A 17,434-nucleotide genomic window follows, 5' to 3' on the forward strand; every position below is an offset into this window, starting at 1 on the left:
AGCAAAGTTTTAGAAAACTGAGCCGGCCTCTTCCCAAGAATAAAATAAGTGATTACTAGACCTACAAAATGTATCTCTGTCAGGTGTCACAGTGAAATGAACACCAACAGTGAAGCAATGTTTATAGTAGTATGAAACTAGATGTAATGCCTAGTGTTTGCTGGGGTGCAACATTTAACATACCTTAGGCTAAACACTGCAGATGGGTGTGAGGTATTCCCATCACACCAGGTATTCATCTGTATTCCTGTCTGTCCAGATTGCCACATTTGTTACATTTGCATGTGACACCATCTTGGCTCCATATTTTTTCAGCAATGACCGGATCCCCTTCTGACAGTGTGTGTTTTTTGTGTGATATAGCTGACGCCAACCTCTCCACAGACTGTGTGGGGGGGGGATGCTGAGAGATTTCTAAACCAAGACCCAGTAACATTGACATGTAATGGCTGATAAGAACCAGAAAAGGAGTCCTTATCCGATTTTCTCAGAAGCATACCATCCAGGTCTGTCTCTGTTATCACTTCCCTATGATTACCACAGAGAAGTAGTCACTTACAGCAAACCAGCCCCTCACCCAGGTGGACATTGTAGTGCATTTGTACACCATCCCAAAAAAATGCCAGCCTGCATCATGGTGGCCTCCTACCACCAGCCCCTGAATGGCAGACTGCGTGATAGGTCGGTATGACAGCTTACATCTGCGCATGCATCAACTGGATTACCCTCAACGTGATAGTAAGAATGGATCAAGCAATGTGGAGCATACAGACAAAACCTGTTGAGTTTGAAGGTATCATAGAGAAATAGAAATGGGATAATGTGTCTTGTGTTATGTTTAGTACTTCACACAACGGCACTGTATGACCGCCTCCATTACAGCCTGTCCATATCCATGCATTTATGTAGAATACCAAGTTGTGCATCTGCATACAGGAGGAGGCAATGCTAATATGCCCTTGGGCTACCTTAGCAAAAACTATTCTAGTCGTTGATTGACATTCTAGAAGTCCTAGTTTCTGCCTTGCAAATTTCTTCAATGTAATCCTTTTTGAAAAAGAGCTGTGTGTGCAGGCTACGCATGCAGCCAAATCTCTGGTGGAAGTGGCCCCCACAGTACCCTGTAAAGGTCAACAGTTCTTGTGTATCTATTTATAAATGAAAAATAGACATAATAAAACAGTGAGCCCAAAATGGCACATATCAAAACATAATAATTTAAATTGATTATTAAACCTAGAAAATCGGGACCCCTGAGTGGGTTTAAGAAGACCCTAGCCTTAAAAGTTCACTTCGAAACCAGGGAAGGTCGCTGATTTTGAAGTATTGGAGAAAGATGAGTAAAAGACTCTGCCGGCTGTTTTTAGGACATGTGCTTGAAACAACTAATATCCCATCATCTGATGATTTGAGGGACCTTTGGTGTGGAATAAAGTACCAACACTTCCTTTGGGAAAGCTAGATCAAGGTTGTGTAGCACCTGGAGGGTAAGAATAAGTATCTTAAAGACAAATCTGGTAGTCACTGAAGGCCACTGAAGATTTGGAAACAAAAGTGTATGATATGAGTGAGGTACTCCCCTCCAAAACCTTGTGGAGTTTGAACCCAGTGTAGTTGTGGCAGATCTTCAACTGTTAGCTCAAGGTAAGGGGTATTTCTTTAGTTTAAGCCAGATGACATCAATGCATGGATCACTATCACAATGCCTGAAAATGGAATAAGGTTCAAAATCCAAGCAGTATTCTCAAGATGAAAGTATGATGTCTTAAGTTTTAATCTGTCATTAAGAATCTTTACTGGATGAGAAGCATACAATTCAGATTATTCACTGTTTTCTGTATATGATAAGGGGTAAAGTAGAGTAAGAACTAACATGCAGACAGTATCTTTCTGGCTTCAGCTGTAGTCAACATTTCACCATTTAGTCGAGGATGGAGTTAAGGGAATCCTGATTAGTTTTCAAGAGTGATACATTTGGCCAAAACTCTTAAGTCAAGCAGATGTTAAGCAGAATTTTATCATCAGCATAGGACTGATGATGAATACTTTAGGATCTCCCTAGGAAGAGTAGATATACTAAAAAACAAAGATGCCACAAATGTGCATGTGACACCCTACATTTCAAAGGATGATTTACAGAGGAAATAACTCTGAAGGCCACCCATTATATGTGGCTAGAAAGGCAACAGGCAAATCATTCAAGAATGATGCCAGGAAGACCACAGTGTAATTTCTGGTGCTCAACAAAATGCTGTGATCTGCCACGAGATCATGGAGGACCAAACTGGAGTACCATTGATCTTAAGGAAGTCACAGACTACCTGAATATAGGTCATCTCCTTACTGTGCTTAGATCTAGAAACCAGACTGACATGGATCAAAGATGTCATGAGATGTCAAACTGGAGAACAGCTGCACTTGTGCTCCCTTCAGAATAACCTTACTTATAAAGTAATTTATGGCAGTAATTTTCCAGTTTGCCCAGATCTCGATGTGGGATATGGACGTTTTCGTGACCTCTTTTAATGGAAATTGAATATTTCCCCTTCTTTCTAAGCAAGGATCAAACAATCTAAATGTAACTGATCCTAATGGATCAGGACATTAGCCTTACTGGGCCAGGATCCAGCTCACAGTAGGGAAGGCACACAGATAAGATCAAACTCATGATGTCAACAAAAACTGATATATGGAACTCAGCTCAAGGAAAGTCTGCAATATTTGCATCAGATACACTACTGCGTAATGAGTACGTTATGAGAAAAGGACTGCTTGAGCGTACTAAACTTATCTACAGAAAGGTGTGAGACATCCTCACAATAAAAGGGGAGATTACTCTGTGAGCAGCAAAACAAGTTTGGCAGCATATCCTTTTTACCACTTGAAAGAGTTTTGCTGCATGTATTGATGGAGCTGATGGTAGTAGTAGTGAACTATGTGTTTGATTTCTATTGTGTATGGAAAATATCTAACAATAAAAATTTTTTATGGAAAAAAATATATATATATATATCCTTCTTTCAGGAGATTTCTGTTTGGAATGTTGAATATTTTGCTTCCAAATTAAGCATGTGCTTGTGCAGGTTATTCCCTTACTATTTAGAGTCCTACCTCTGTCCCAGTCTGCACATCGCATGAAACTCACGATTAGACCATGGTTAGTGGTGAGCAGTACATAGGGAGAAACACAGGGAGAGAGCCTATCTTGACCATATTAAAGGCCATGCCTAGTGAACTGGCTCATTACAGTGACGACCTCTAGAAATTGGCACATTTTACATTGTGTCATCTTGCCACAATCAGTGACCAGCTTCATATGAAGTGACAGTACAGATGGCAATCCCATTCTAAAGGGAAACACATGGAGGGCATTCCAAGAGACCCGCTGCACCAACAAGTCAATGGTCTCCATGCCAAACTAGATCACCAAGACCAAAGAATTTCTAAATTTATGGGTAGCAAATGGTAAGTGTCAGGGTGAAGCCAGCACTCTCTAAAACACTGAGGAATTCCATACTGAATTCATTAGTCTTTGCCATTAAAACTGACCTGTATAATCAGTCTGGAGAGTTTATGCACTTGGTTGATAATGAAATTACAAAACTCCACCCAAAAACAACCCAGTTCTGTTGCAGTACAAAGTCAGCAAGTGAGCAAGGTATAGCTAAAACTTTATTTAAGCCTACCTGCAGGTGGGAAAAAAGGCACCAGATTATACTGATTTCCAAGCACAAATCTTCCTCCTCGTTACCAAATTTAATAATGAAAAACAATGACCTAGTTTCATTGTCACATGTAGTCTGACATTACTAAGAAAAACGTGCATCCATGCTAATGAAAATCCTTATAGAGCCTGGATAACTTGGAAACTAAATTAATTAACAGTAGAAACTATATGTATATACAAAAGGATATATCCTTCCTAAGTTTAGACATTCAAAATACTGTTAAAAATGTATTTTTTTTTAATTAAGATTTTACTGTCTTCAGACTGTAACTGAAATGTGAGTTTATACTGTCACCCAGTGGCTAGAAGGGAGACTTGCATACAACTGCAAGCCAGAATATACAAAAGATTAAAGATGTTTATTAAGTCATTAGGTGAATACCAGTCTTAACTGTCTTGAAGGGTCATTTTAAGTCTTGGTAATAACCTGATGTTAGACTCAAACCATGTGTTTTGTATCTATAAGATGAAGACCTTACACCATTATACCAAACCCACCTGTCTAGTATACCCTGGGGAAGAAGTGCCAGAAGAGTAATAATCCATATTTGTTTCTTAGTACTTAATATTTGTAGTTTTATTTCTGAATACCTTTGATATGAACCTTATCAATACCTGGATGCATAACCAAATGTTTGAGTAGAGCATTACTTATTCTTTGGCATTCAGACATTTGTGAATTAAACATTCTAGAAGTGTTACCTACATAAAATGCTTGGCATGTACAAACTACTAAATAAGTAATATTCTCACTTCTACATGTAATGAAACTTCTGATCTCTTATGATTATTGGTAGACGTGACTACTTTACTTTTAAAAATGTACTGACAAGAATGTACAGTTGCTTCATGGAAAACAACCACTCAATATACCACCCATCTAAGTTTTTATGCTAGGGAAATGTCATGCCCTTTTTATATGAGCTCCTTTTTAAACGAGCTAAGAAATTACCTGTCTTGTCTACAAAGCAACATAAATGGGTACCCATTTGTAAACCAGGTAAGCCCAGTGGACACAGTCCCTTTTCTAGGACAGCTGGAAACAATGCCTGGTTAAGTGACTTGCTGAAGCTCGTACAGTATGTAAATGAAGGTTGAGGGAATCAGACTGTGTACCACAGGCAATACAGCTCAAAGCTTTAACCTTCTGTGCCAGTTAGCAACTTGTTAATGTTTGGTTCAGCTTATAAAATACACCATTAATGATTAACTTCTCAAGATGGTGGGCGGTGTTTCCAAAATAAGTGACAAAAGCCAGTTTAAAGTTGTGATATTTTATATGTGAAGTTTCATGAACATGTTGGCTTCTGGGTCGTGAATCAACTAATTGTTTACCATGTTCTGTGTCTGCCAGCATACATCCTCTTCTGATAAAACACTGAAGTCTTGAGAGCAAATCTCATGATCTGTTGGTAGTGAACAAATAACCTTTGTGCTGAGAAATTGTGATATGGATATATTTTTTACAGTGTTAGAAGGCTGGCAACTTATGGCCAATGATCAGGAATTTTTATTGAATGGTTTCCTGAACTGAGTGGTGTGAAGACATCCATCTGATTGTTTCTAAGAAATCTCATTCACATGATGGTTATCTGTGAATTCGATATCCTTATTTTCATTTAGGTAAATACCAACCTTCTGTAGCTCAGTCAGTATAGAAGGCAGTATAGAAGGTCATACTAGCCAACAGTCATCTAGAAATCTATGCCACAAGTACATGCCATGGTAGAGTAGGTTATGGCTGGTTTTGTATATTAGTTCATCAGTATAGCCCATGAACACACAGATGGGCACACAGCAGAAATTGCGCCTATAGCTGTACCATAGGCTTTTAAATAACACTGCTGGTCAAAGTAGAAGACTTTTTTTTAGTGCATGCCCTGTCATGCATAACAAAAAAGTATTAAAACCAAGGCTATGGAGTTGTAAGCATGTTAACCAGTATCTGAGTGCCTCTAAATCAGCCCAATGTGGTACAAAGGCATAAAAAAACTTAACACTCAGTGTACACATAAACCAATTTTGCCCTATTTGTCATGCTCTAATATACATAAAATGTATGAAATATTTCAGCTTACTTCCCACTAAGAAAATAATGGAGATAAAAATTAACCTATCAAAACAGAGAGGGGTTCCATCTAGGATTCATGACTAGACACACAGGGTCTGCCAGGGGTTTGTCCAAGTTTTTATGAATTTAAGAAGAATATAAAAATATTCACAACTGGGGTGCAGTGACCATGAGTTTGGTAGATGTACATTGAGAAAGCATACCTTCTTCATCTGCCATTGACAAAACAATCAATTTCTGTTGTAAATTTACTAGTGGCGTTTAGCACCATCTTTTGATAGAACCTTCCATTATTTAGTTGTGTACTAGCTTCATACTGATATTGGCATTACTAATTACTATATCTCTTTTAATTTGTAATACCTTAGCATTTTTTCTCTCTTCAGTAGTTAAATTATCAAATGTATATGGGCGCATTTCATTGTAGTGGAAATACAAATCTTTCAAGACTGTTTTTTCAGAACTCCAGGAGGACAGTTTACCACAAGAAATGTGCAATTTACTCCTACTCCAAGGATATACTCACAGGTGCTGCTGTTTCCAACATACAGCTGACATGTTTCAAGATTAGATGTAAAATAACTGGCGACATTACTGTTCTGCTGTGCTTAGGCCTGTAAATAAAACATAGCCCCTGACGGATGAGCATCATTAGATGGGGTCAAAAGCTGTCATCTAACGAGGCCTCTATGGTAAATGTTAGACCAGCCATGCAGGAGTAAATGGAAACAATGCATGGCTTGTTCTTGAAGTAATCTGACATTAAAAAGCACACCTCTAGGCAGGAACCCAGATGAACAAGTCCTTTGTAGAAGTTGGAGATTTCTTTATTTTATTTTTATTTATTTATATTTGTTTACTAGGATAGTGCACCAATTTCAGTGGACCATTTGCCTGCACTGCTTGGGTGAATAGGACCACATAAGAAATGAGCAAAACATATTTACAGACATGAGGATATATTTATTTTTTTATTTATTGCATTTGTTAACCGGGAAAGTCCACTGGGCCTATAAAGAGCCCATTTTCAGTGGAAGTCCGGAGAAAAGCTCTGCATTAATTACATACAAAAGTAAAAATAATAATACATAGAACAGAGTGATGTGAGCAGTACCTTCACATTTAAAGAAAAAAATAAATAAGCCTGACTAGCTTGATGTGCAAGGCTATGGAGCTCATCATCATGGAACTCATTAACAGAGACATTGGGAACCTCCAAACACTGGACCCTACCCAGTTTGGCTTTAAGGGCAGATCATGCCTCCTAAACCTGGTGGACTTCTTTGAGACAGTTACCAAGGCTATAGACGAGGGAAAGGTGGTACACACAGCCTCCCTAGACCTCGCTAAAGCCTTCAACACCATTCCCCATTCTGGTATTATAGACAAGCTCACCAGCCTGAACATAAACCCCTACATCACAAGATGGGTTGCCAGCTGGCTCACGGACAGAACCCACATGGTGAGAGTTGCGGGAGGTAGGTCAGAATCTAAACCAGTTACAAGTGGTGTTCCCCAGGGCTCAGTTGTAGGACCCCTCCTGTTCGGTATATACTTCTCAGAGGTATAGGCAAAGCACAGGAGGACTATGGCTGACCAAGTTCGCAGATGACTGCAAACTAGGGGCTATAATTGACTCTCCGGCTGACACAGACATCCTCCAAAAGGGTCTCACTGAGATGGATACCTGGTGTCAAAATCATGGCCACAAGCTAAATGCCAAAAAGTGCATAGTCATCCCCTTTGGAAAAAATAAAGTACCCACAAACTACCACATAGGTGCTAGTCCCCTAAATACGGAAGATGTACTAAGGGATCTGGGGACCCAAGTAGATAGTAATCTCACCTTTGATAATCACATTGCCAAAGTGGTTAGAAAATCCTTCTACGTGGCCCACCTAATCACAAAAGGGTTCGCATCCAGATCAAAAGAGGTCATTGTGCCCCTCTACTCATCACTCATCAGACCCACCATAGCGTACAACACCCCATTTGGGATGTACCTCAAACAGATGCCCTATGCAGCTCAACTGAAGAAACTCCAGTTGTACTCAGTTGCGTATCTCCTACTCAGAAGTGATCTCTGCCTGACATACAAGGCCATGTCCAACCCAGAATTGATGGACATGCTCCACCTAAGGAAAACCTTATCCCCTCGAGCCACACGCTCTAGGGATCTAAACCTCACCACAACAATAAATAGGATGTGCTGGAGGGATAGATTCCTGTACCAGAGACTTCCCATGCTTTGGAACAAGATCCCAATTTACATTAGGCAGAGCTCCTTGCTAACACTCTTCAAAAGAAAGCTTGACGAGTGGATGGAAAACAGAAAGTTTACCTCTGGGATCACTTCAGTGGCTCTGCTGGACAGAGGCACAGGGAACTAATCTAAGGGGGTGGTGAAAGCCAACACATTCTGGCTAGGCTTATAAATGCCTTCAGGCAGATTGCCTCGTACCAACCTATGAACCTATGAATTTCTCAGAGAGAGCAATTTTTATTTATTTATTTTTTTATTTTTTATTCTTTTTTACAGGGAGAAATACTGCTAAAGGGAACAACTACACTCCCTAAATGATAAGGGCTGTTGCAGAACTTAAAATCGGGAGAAAGGATTGATTTTTTTCCCGATAATGCCTTGAACTTAGGTAAGCAGTACACATAAATATAACTTGTGTTATGCTGCCATCTATTAATGTAAGAGGGGAATAATGGCAATAATTTCAGCTAAAGGTACAAAAAATAATGCAAATGCTATGGGAGATGGGGACGTCTTCGGGGTCTATCCACAACTGTGCAAGCCCCTACTACATACAAAAACCTCTACTAACAGAACAGCTAAAGCTACAGGATTTCACCTACACTTAGAGTAATGAGAGGACACATTTTTTCAACTGGCAGTGGGTTTTCAAGTAATTATTGCAGGAACTGCCGAAGTACAGTTGAGAAAGGCAGCCCATGAGGAACGAGGTCTGTTCAAGTGGCAAGCACAGTATGCAGAGGTCCGAGGGGAGCATCTGGGCAAGGGAAGAAAGGGATTTAAAAACAAATATATATTTTATACATATTTACAGATGCAAGAATATGCTACAGCATTTAATTTAAGAAGCAGTTAACAATGTCAAAACATGGATGGAAAAATGGAATTATGCTTAGCAGAGCTTTATGGATAAGATGTAGCCATAATTACTGAGATGGTTTATGCTATGGGGATAGCAGCATATCATTTTATAGAGAGGTATGAAGAAATAAGAAGAGGCAAGTGAAAATAGTTGCAAGAAAAGATACCATGGAGTGAAGACAGAGAAAATGTGTGAGAGGCAGGCAGAGGGAAGAGGAGTTGAAACAAGAAGTGTGAGCGATGCAAACAAAAGAAGATAGTAGGATGAATGAGATTCAGTAAGTACAGGGGATCACAAGATGAGATAAGGAAGGATGAAATAGGAATAAAGGGGTGTGTGAGAGAGCTGCGGAGTTCATGTAGTGTGACCTGAGTGAGTGCAGCTGCAGTTTGCTTGAGTGAAGAGGTGTTCCCTTAGCTACTGTTTGAAGTCAGAGTGCTCTTGGACGGAGAGGAATGGAGTTCTTAAGTTTAGATGCTAGGATAGAGAATGCATGATTATTGCAGTAGAGTTTACTTTTTGGGGTTTGTAAGGTGGGTTGAGATTGAGAGATACTCAAGATTATATGTGGGGAGGTTGGTGGAAAGTGAATGGGGATGATGTCTTAGGAGAAAGGGTTTTGTGACTTAGTAATCCTATGAGGTTGGTTCTCAAATGTACAGGGAGCCATTTAACTTTAGTGAGGAGTTGGCAGTGGTGTTCATTATTGTGGAAATTAGTAATGATCCGGGAGATTTTATTGGAGATAGTTTGTAAGGTGGTGGCATTTTTGAGGCTGCAGCTATAATGGGTAGTCCATGTTTGAGTAGAGGTAAGAGTATGCCTTTGCCTATGGCAGCTTTGGCTGGCTTGGACTGAAGAAGTGTTATCTTGTTCATCCAGAACATTAATGTAATGATCTTTTTATGTGTGTTTTCAATGTATAATTAAAAGCTAAGAGATTGGTCCAGCCAAATGTAAAGTTAAATACACATTGCCCGTGAAGAATGTGACTGTTTCTGCGGTGGTATTGTTAGCATCTTTAATACTAGGGAAGCTGGATGCTTTGGTTGGTTGTAAATAGCATTGCTTTTGTTTTTGAGGGACTGAATACAAGTTTCTTGCTTATTAGCCACTGCTTGAGGATTTGGATGTTGTTGTGGATCTGAGTTTGTATAACAGAGTGGGATTTGTTTGAGCTGTAGATGACCATGTCATCTGTGTAAAGAATTAGAGGTATCTGATGATGATCAGATGGAAGTCTGTTGATAAATATGGAAAAGAGCAGAGGGGCTGAATTGGAACCCTAGGGGTCTAATTTCATAAGAGGATTTGTTTGAGAGGTGGTGGTGCCTACTTTCACCTTGAATGATCTGTTGGTGAGAAAATCTACAAACCAAGGTTTTGCATCATTACTAGTGCCTATTTCAGTTAATTTGTCAACTACTAAGTTATGGTCAACTAGATCAAAGGCATTGTGAGGTTAGTGAAGACAACTCCTGCCAGGTTACCTTTGTTCATAGTGGCTAGTGTGTTATATCTGAGGGAGTAGAAAGCTGTTATGGTGCTGCATCCAGACCAGAATCCTTGTTGCTTCCTGGATAGAAGATGGTATTGATGTAAATAAACAGTAATTTGGTTTATGTATTTTTTTTCTAGTATGTTAACTAAAGGGAGAAGTGTTGAGATAGGACAGAATTGGGAAGCTGTAGTTGGCTTTGGTAGTTTTGGGACAGGAGTAACAATTGCTGTTTCCATATCCGAGGAATAATCTTGTTAGTTAAGGAGTGGTTGTATATGTGATTGAGAAAGTAGGAGATGAAGTTCTTACAAAGTTGAATGAACCATTGAGCTAGGTTATCTCAGCTTGGGGGGAGTATCTGTTTGTATTTGATCCAACTGTGCTTCTGTCTCTTTGGGTCTAATCTTTTTGAAGTGGTATAGTGGAATGTAAAGGGGGAAGAGGGAGGCTGTGGTGGGGTAGGTTTCTTTTGCTGATATGAATGTGAGATGTTAATTTGATTCCTGAGGTACCAAAACATGTAGGGAAGACTCTTGTCCAGTTGGTGCTTTACCCTTGTGTGTGACTGATAATCTTATCTGTAATGTGGTTCTCTCCCCTCAGATCAGGGCATGCAGAAAATGGCCATCTCCTGCTCTCCAGTAGATGACACTTGTTGACCTCAAGTCTCCTACAGTTCAGGCACACTAATGAGTTGGCAATAATAGAAAGGGTTTAGAATGGTCAGGAGCCTGGTTGTGTGGTACAGGGGTCAAGGGATTAAGGCCTGACTACAACGCAGATGATCTGAGTTTGAATAGCAGCCCGGGTACTAGAGCCATGCAAGGGAGGATGGGAATGAGTAACTTTTTTTCCAGATTGTTCCTCCTGGACAGAGAGAGATGTGGGTTCAGGTTGACTCTGCTCCTGTGCAGTTAGAGGCTTACATTGTTAACCACAGACTGTGAGGATGGTGGCTTAGCATCCCATGCCAGTGACAGTAGCTCTTGCGGTTATGTATGTGGGAGCACGTTAGATATCCCACAATGATGCAGTATTCTTGCATTTTGTTAGTGATTTTGATAGTTTTGTTAATGTGTATATCACATTTAAGGTTATTGTCTATAATGACTCCTAATAGTTTTGAATGGGGGTCTGGAGAGATTGTAGTGCCGTTATTAGAGTATATAGAAAACGAGAGTGGGTTACACCTGTTGGTGGGGGAGAAAAGTAGCAATTTTGTTTTAGGATTTAAGATCAGACGATGATCAGACAGCCATTTTTCAACTATGTTAAAAGTTGACTGTGATTCTGTACACAGATCTGACTGAGAGGAAGCTGAACAAATCGGATTGGAGTCATCTGCATATTTAATACAAGTTGCATTTGGGATGGCAGTATAGAGATCATTAATAAATATAGAAAACAAAAGAGGTTCCAGTATGGATCCCTGGGGAACTCCTAGGGTATTAGGTAGAAAGGTAGATAGTTTATTCTGCCATAGGATGGCCTGCTGTCTGCCATTCAAATAAGATTTTAACCATTGTAGAGCAGTCTTGTCTAAGTTGGTAGTTTTTAGGGTCTGGATTAGTAGCTCGTGATTGACCATATCAAACGCCTTGGAAAGGTCCAAGAAGACAGCTGAGGATAATTTGTTATTATTACGGTTATGGTTTATGGTATTAGAGAAGGCAAGGAGGGATGAGGTTGTGCTATGATGAGGCCTGAAACCATGCTGGGAGTTGGCCATTAAGTTATTTTGGATAAGATGTTGCATTAACTGCCTGTGGATACATTTTTCCATAATTATGGCAAGAGGTGACAGTATGGCTATTCGTCGAAAATTAGATAGTTCAGTGGAACTTCCAGCTTTATGGAGTGGTATCACATAGGATATCTTCCAGATGGCGGGGATAGTGGCTTCTGCTATGGTGCGGTTGACAAGAATGGAAATAGGGTATGCTATAGCATTAGCAGCTTTTTGCAGATACTCAGCGGGGAGACTATTGTCTGACAAAGTAGTATGTTTTAACTTTGAGTAGAGCTTGTATAAATGAAGTGGCAATTGGTTGGAATCTAAAAGAAAGTTTGGGTATTAGGAGTAGGGTGGTTTACACTGGGGGAGCTAGGAAGTAGTTGACTAGCTAAGGATTAGATAGTCTCGATAAAAAAGCAGTTGAAAATGTTTGCAACATCTTCGGGTGATTTATCAGTGGTGGCTACAGGGGATGGGGTGGAGGATTGGCTTGGGTGTATTTATTTGTACTTGCCCAGAATTTTGGGGGATTGTTATGATTTATCTGTTGTAAATGGCAGTAGTAGTTTTTTTATCAAGTAAAGTTGGCTGCAGCTTTGTCTAGGGGTAATTGTTTTAGGACCGACCAGTTACATGCTTTAACTTAGTTCTTATTGTTCTGAGAATGGGATGATGGGGATTTATGGTTTTAAACTTAATTATATAGGTAAGGAAGTGATCACTCAGGTCATCAGGAAAGTTACGTGAAGTATACAGTTGGGGATGGAAGTTAATTAGTATCCAGTCTGGTATACTTTCCCTATGAGTAGGTTTACCTATCCTGGTGGAAGTAGAAATGGTTTGTGTAAACTCATATAGCTTAATGTGGGTAGAGGAAGATTCAGAGGAAGAGGTATTCTAGTCAATGTTGCAAGTCTCCAAGTACAATGGTTTCCTGGGGGCAGGTACTAGATAATGAGGTGAGGATACATTCTAGGGTGGATATATTATTTCCTGGAGGGATGTACAGGCAAACAAGCCTTATAGATTTATTATTGTATTTGAATTTTGGTGGATAGCATTTCTGCATTGTTTGCTTGGGGAGGTTGTATGGGGTCAATAGAAACATTAAGAGAAGATTTATAAAGTACAGCTACCCCACCTCCTTTCCTAGTAGTTCTATCTAGCCTAAGAATATTATACTCTGGTGGTAATATTTCGGTTTGAGAAGTTGATGGTTTTAGCCAAGTTTCTTTTAGAGTATGTCAGGGGAGTGGGTGGCTAGGAGGGCATGTAGTTCATGCACTTTGTTATTTAGGCTTCTGATGTTAAGCTGACAGACCAGTAGTGAGTTGAGGGGTCAGTTAATAGTTGTTGTTTTGGTGAAGTGAGCTGTGTGAGGGCTAGTTGTGTTTAGGGTGGATGGGCTAGGGTTAGGATGAATGTCACCAGCTATTATTAGGTTATAGGGTAACTGTAGTGTAAGTTTCAAGAATTTATTAGTTTATAATAGTGTCTGGTTTTAGAGCTGGTATATCTAACATAAGTAGGTTGATAGTTTGTATAGTGAGTGATGTCTATTGCTGGGCTATTTATTAGGTGGTCCTTTAAATTGGAAAATATTGGGGTGGATGTTTGGTATTTTAGATACTGGAATCCTGTTGTGCAGTACTTATTGTCATAAAATGTAAGGAGACAAGGAAAACGCATGAAGGAGAACGATGAGAGTAATGCTATTATTTTGGGTGAAGACATTATAAGCTTTAGTGACTATACAACTGAATAGATTGTGACCAGTATATAGGATGATAATAGAGAAAGGAGTGGCAGGAAGGGGTAGGAGTGTTATGGGAGAGGTAGAGTAATTTGGTTTTGTAAGCAGCAGGGTAGCTTCCTTCTGGTGGAACAGGCCTTACAGGATAGCAGTGGTTGGGAGAGCACCTGGGAGGGTAGATAATTAGAAGAATATAAGTATAGGTTCATAGGTGTGTACTAGGCTAATGGCCCTGGAGCCTTTACAAGCCTATCCCATAGGATTACCCTGGCATCCTGCCACCCGACCTTAGTTCCTAGTGCCTCTGTCGAGTAGAGCCACTGGAGTGATCCCCGGGGTGAATTTTCTATTTCCCATCCACTCATCAAGATTTCTCTTGAATAGGGCCAGTGAGGTGCTCTGTTTGACATGTATGGGAAGTCTATTCCATAGCATGGACAGTCTCTAGGTTATGAACATGTCCTTCCAGCACGTTCTGTTGATTGTGGTAATGAGGTTGAGGTCTCTAGAGTGTGTTGTGCAGAGAGATTGGGATTTCTTTTGATGTAGCATTTCTAACTGAGCTTGGTCAGACATGGCTTTATAAGTCAAGCAGCGATTGCCTGGCAGTTTGAGGCAGAGAATAGTTGGAGTTTGTGTCTGTCCATATAGGACAAGTGTTTAAGGCCTAGGATCCTCTTTGTGAGGTACTTTTGTGGCCTCTCCAGTTGTTGCAGGTGTCTAGTGAGGTACATGCCAAGTGGGGCATTGTACTCAATGATTGGCCTAATGAGGGAAGAGTAGAGGAAGACAATGACCTCTTTCTTCTTAAATGCAAAACCCTTAGTAATGAGATGTGCCACATAGAAGGACATTCTGACCACAGTGGCAATGTGGTCATAAAAAAGAGGTTGCTGTCAACCTGTGTTCCCAGATCTCTATAAAACCTTCTGTGTTCAGTGAACTACCATCGATGTGGCAATTCATGGCAACTGGGTTTTTCCCAAAGGGGATGACAATACATTTTTGGCATTGAGCTTAAGGCCATGGTTCTGACACCAGTTGTTGGTCTCAATGAGGCCTTTCTGTAAGATGTCAACATCACTTGGGGAGTTAATAATGGCTCCCAACTTGCAATCATCTGCAAACTTTGGCAGTCAGAGTCCCTTCATGTTGGCCTGGACTTCTGAGAAGTAGATACCAAACAGGAAGACCCAGGATTGATCTTTGTGGGACTCCACTCATGACTAGTCAGCAGTCTGACTTGGAGTCAGCTACTTTTACACTATGGGTTCAATCTGTGAGCCAGTTTGCAACCCACCTAGTAATATAGGGGTTGATGCCTAGCTTAGTGAGTTTTTCTGTGTTTCCTGAATGGGGAATGGCATCAAAGGCTTGGCCAGATCAAGGTAGGCTGTATGAACCACCTTACCTTCATCCACAGCTCTGGTGACTGACTCAAAGAAGTTGACCAAGTTGAGCAGGCATGATTTACCCTTCACAAAACCAAACTGTGTGGGATCCAGAGTTTGGAGATTCCCATGTCCTTGTTTATTACGTCCATGATGATGCGTTCCATAGCTTTGCATATCAGACTTATCAGGCTAATGGGGCAATAGTTCCCAGGGTCTGTAGTCTCTCTTCCTTTGTGGAGAGGGATGACTGTAGCAGTATGCCATTCAGTAGGGGCAAAGCCTGAGGTGAGGCTGTGATTGAACAGGGCACACACTCAGGTGTCTAACAAACATATAGTAGGTCAGTGAATATAACTAGTGAATCTATGTACACCTACAATAGCATACTTGAAGAAACAGGTTTTACAATATAAAACAGTATTTCAATACTTAAGTATGGTAGGTAAACACTTTAGGTTCTAGTCTGTTTTAGGTGTTAGATAATATATATATATATATATATATATATATATACACACACACACACACACACACACACACACACACACACACACACACACACACACTTTCAATGAAGCAAGACATATATTCAAATTCCAAGGCTTTCTCTTTCAAAAACACGTACTAGGAAGCTATTGCTAGTAAGGCGACTTAGTGTCAGATGGATTAGAGGTGATAAAACCTTAGTTCATGGTCAGATTTCAACACTATATGGTGGTCAAGATAAATATTGAGCCATGGCAATATTTTGTAGAGTGTTCTAGCCAATAACGACTTAAAAATACTGCTTACATAAAGCGACTCAGAGTCAGAGTGATTTAGTAATGGGATACTATGTCCGTGAATCAGGAACAGCACTCTCTTTAAGTAAAGTTCAGAATGACAGTTATAGATTTTATGCGAACCAAACAACACCGTCATACAAATACAGGCTTCACAGTAGTATACAACTCTGTTCACCATTTCAAGTAGCAGTATACAACAAGTTTGGTCGCGCAACTATTTTTAGTCAAATACAGCTAATTCGAACAGATTAAATGATGCGAATTATTTCGCGAGTTACCACTAGAATGTGAATACAAATGATGTGACTCTGTTTATGGTATTTTAAATTGTACAGCAGATCTGGTCGCTAATCTATTTAAGACAAATGCATCTTATTCAACAGTATGTCCTTATAAATAGTGCAACTCGGTTTGGGGAGGGTTATATAATACAGCAAATCTGCTTGTTCAACTAATTATAGCTGTTAACACATTATGACAACAGATTCTGAGCAAAACAATGACATGAATACACACAGCACGAGCATGCTAATAGAGTACGCTTGTAGCTGCGATATTTCTCAGCTCAAAACAAAAGTTTCCATATTAAAACAATTCACTTTTCAGCACATTCAAGAGTAAACCCAGTATATCAGTTATTACTGCAATAACAGAGTAATTTCAAATACACTAAAAACAGGATACATACTATATGTAAAGGCTGCTGACTGAGTCTGGGAGCACTGGGCATTTGAGAATGCCGGCTCCAGTAGAAGACTAAATAACTTTGTATGCGTAGCTAATAGGGGGAGGGAATATAAGCTGGGTGGGTTTAAACCAGACCACAAGGATCTTAGAGCCAAAAGGTGAGTAGTAAGGATTTTAAGTAATCTAAAAACTTTTCTGTGCTCTTTTTACAACTTCTTGGAAGGAGCACTTATTTTATAGACTAGTTGATGTAATTTTAGCATTCTTAACCCAAAAATTAATGGATACAAGGAATTTTCACTCATTGGCCACTAAAATTCTGTAGCTTACTACAGCTGAATTTAGCCCAAAGCAACAAAGGTTAAGGGGCCTGAACTATTAATAAGGGACACCCATTTAGTGCTGTAGACCCAGTTCAGCATATGTAGTTTTACAGCAGAGTAAATTTATAGAGTTATTAACCTTAGGAAGTTTAAATAGTGGGTCTTTTAAAATCAGTACTTTGGTTTGGTAAGCAGCAGGGTAGCTTCCTTCTGGTGGAACAGGCCTTACAAGATAGCAGTGGTGGGAGAGCACTTGATGGCCTTAGGGGGCTAAAACCATTGGGTCAGGAGAAGTGGTACCAGCAGGGACAGATGTGGGGTGTGGATCTCTGT

At 40.0% G+C, this 17,434-nt stretch overlaps 1 protein-coding gene across 1 annotated transcript in view; it reads left to right on the forward strand.

Annotated features, from left to right (window-relative positions):
* Positions 1 to 17,434, forward strand: part of LOC122787755 (galectin-9B-like) — a 562,044-nt gene that overhangs the window by 138,116 nt on the left and 406,494 nt on the right. The gene's annotated exons all lie outside the window — the stretch shown is intronic.

Source organism: Protopterus annectens, chromosome 13.part0, assembly GCF_019279795.1.
Source record: "Protopterus annectens isolate FY-2018-M chromosome 13.part0, PAN1.0, whole genome shotgun sequence".
NCBI lineage: Eukaryota > Metazoa > Chordata > Ceratodontiformes > Protopteridae > Protopterus > Protopterus annectens.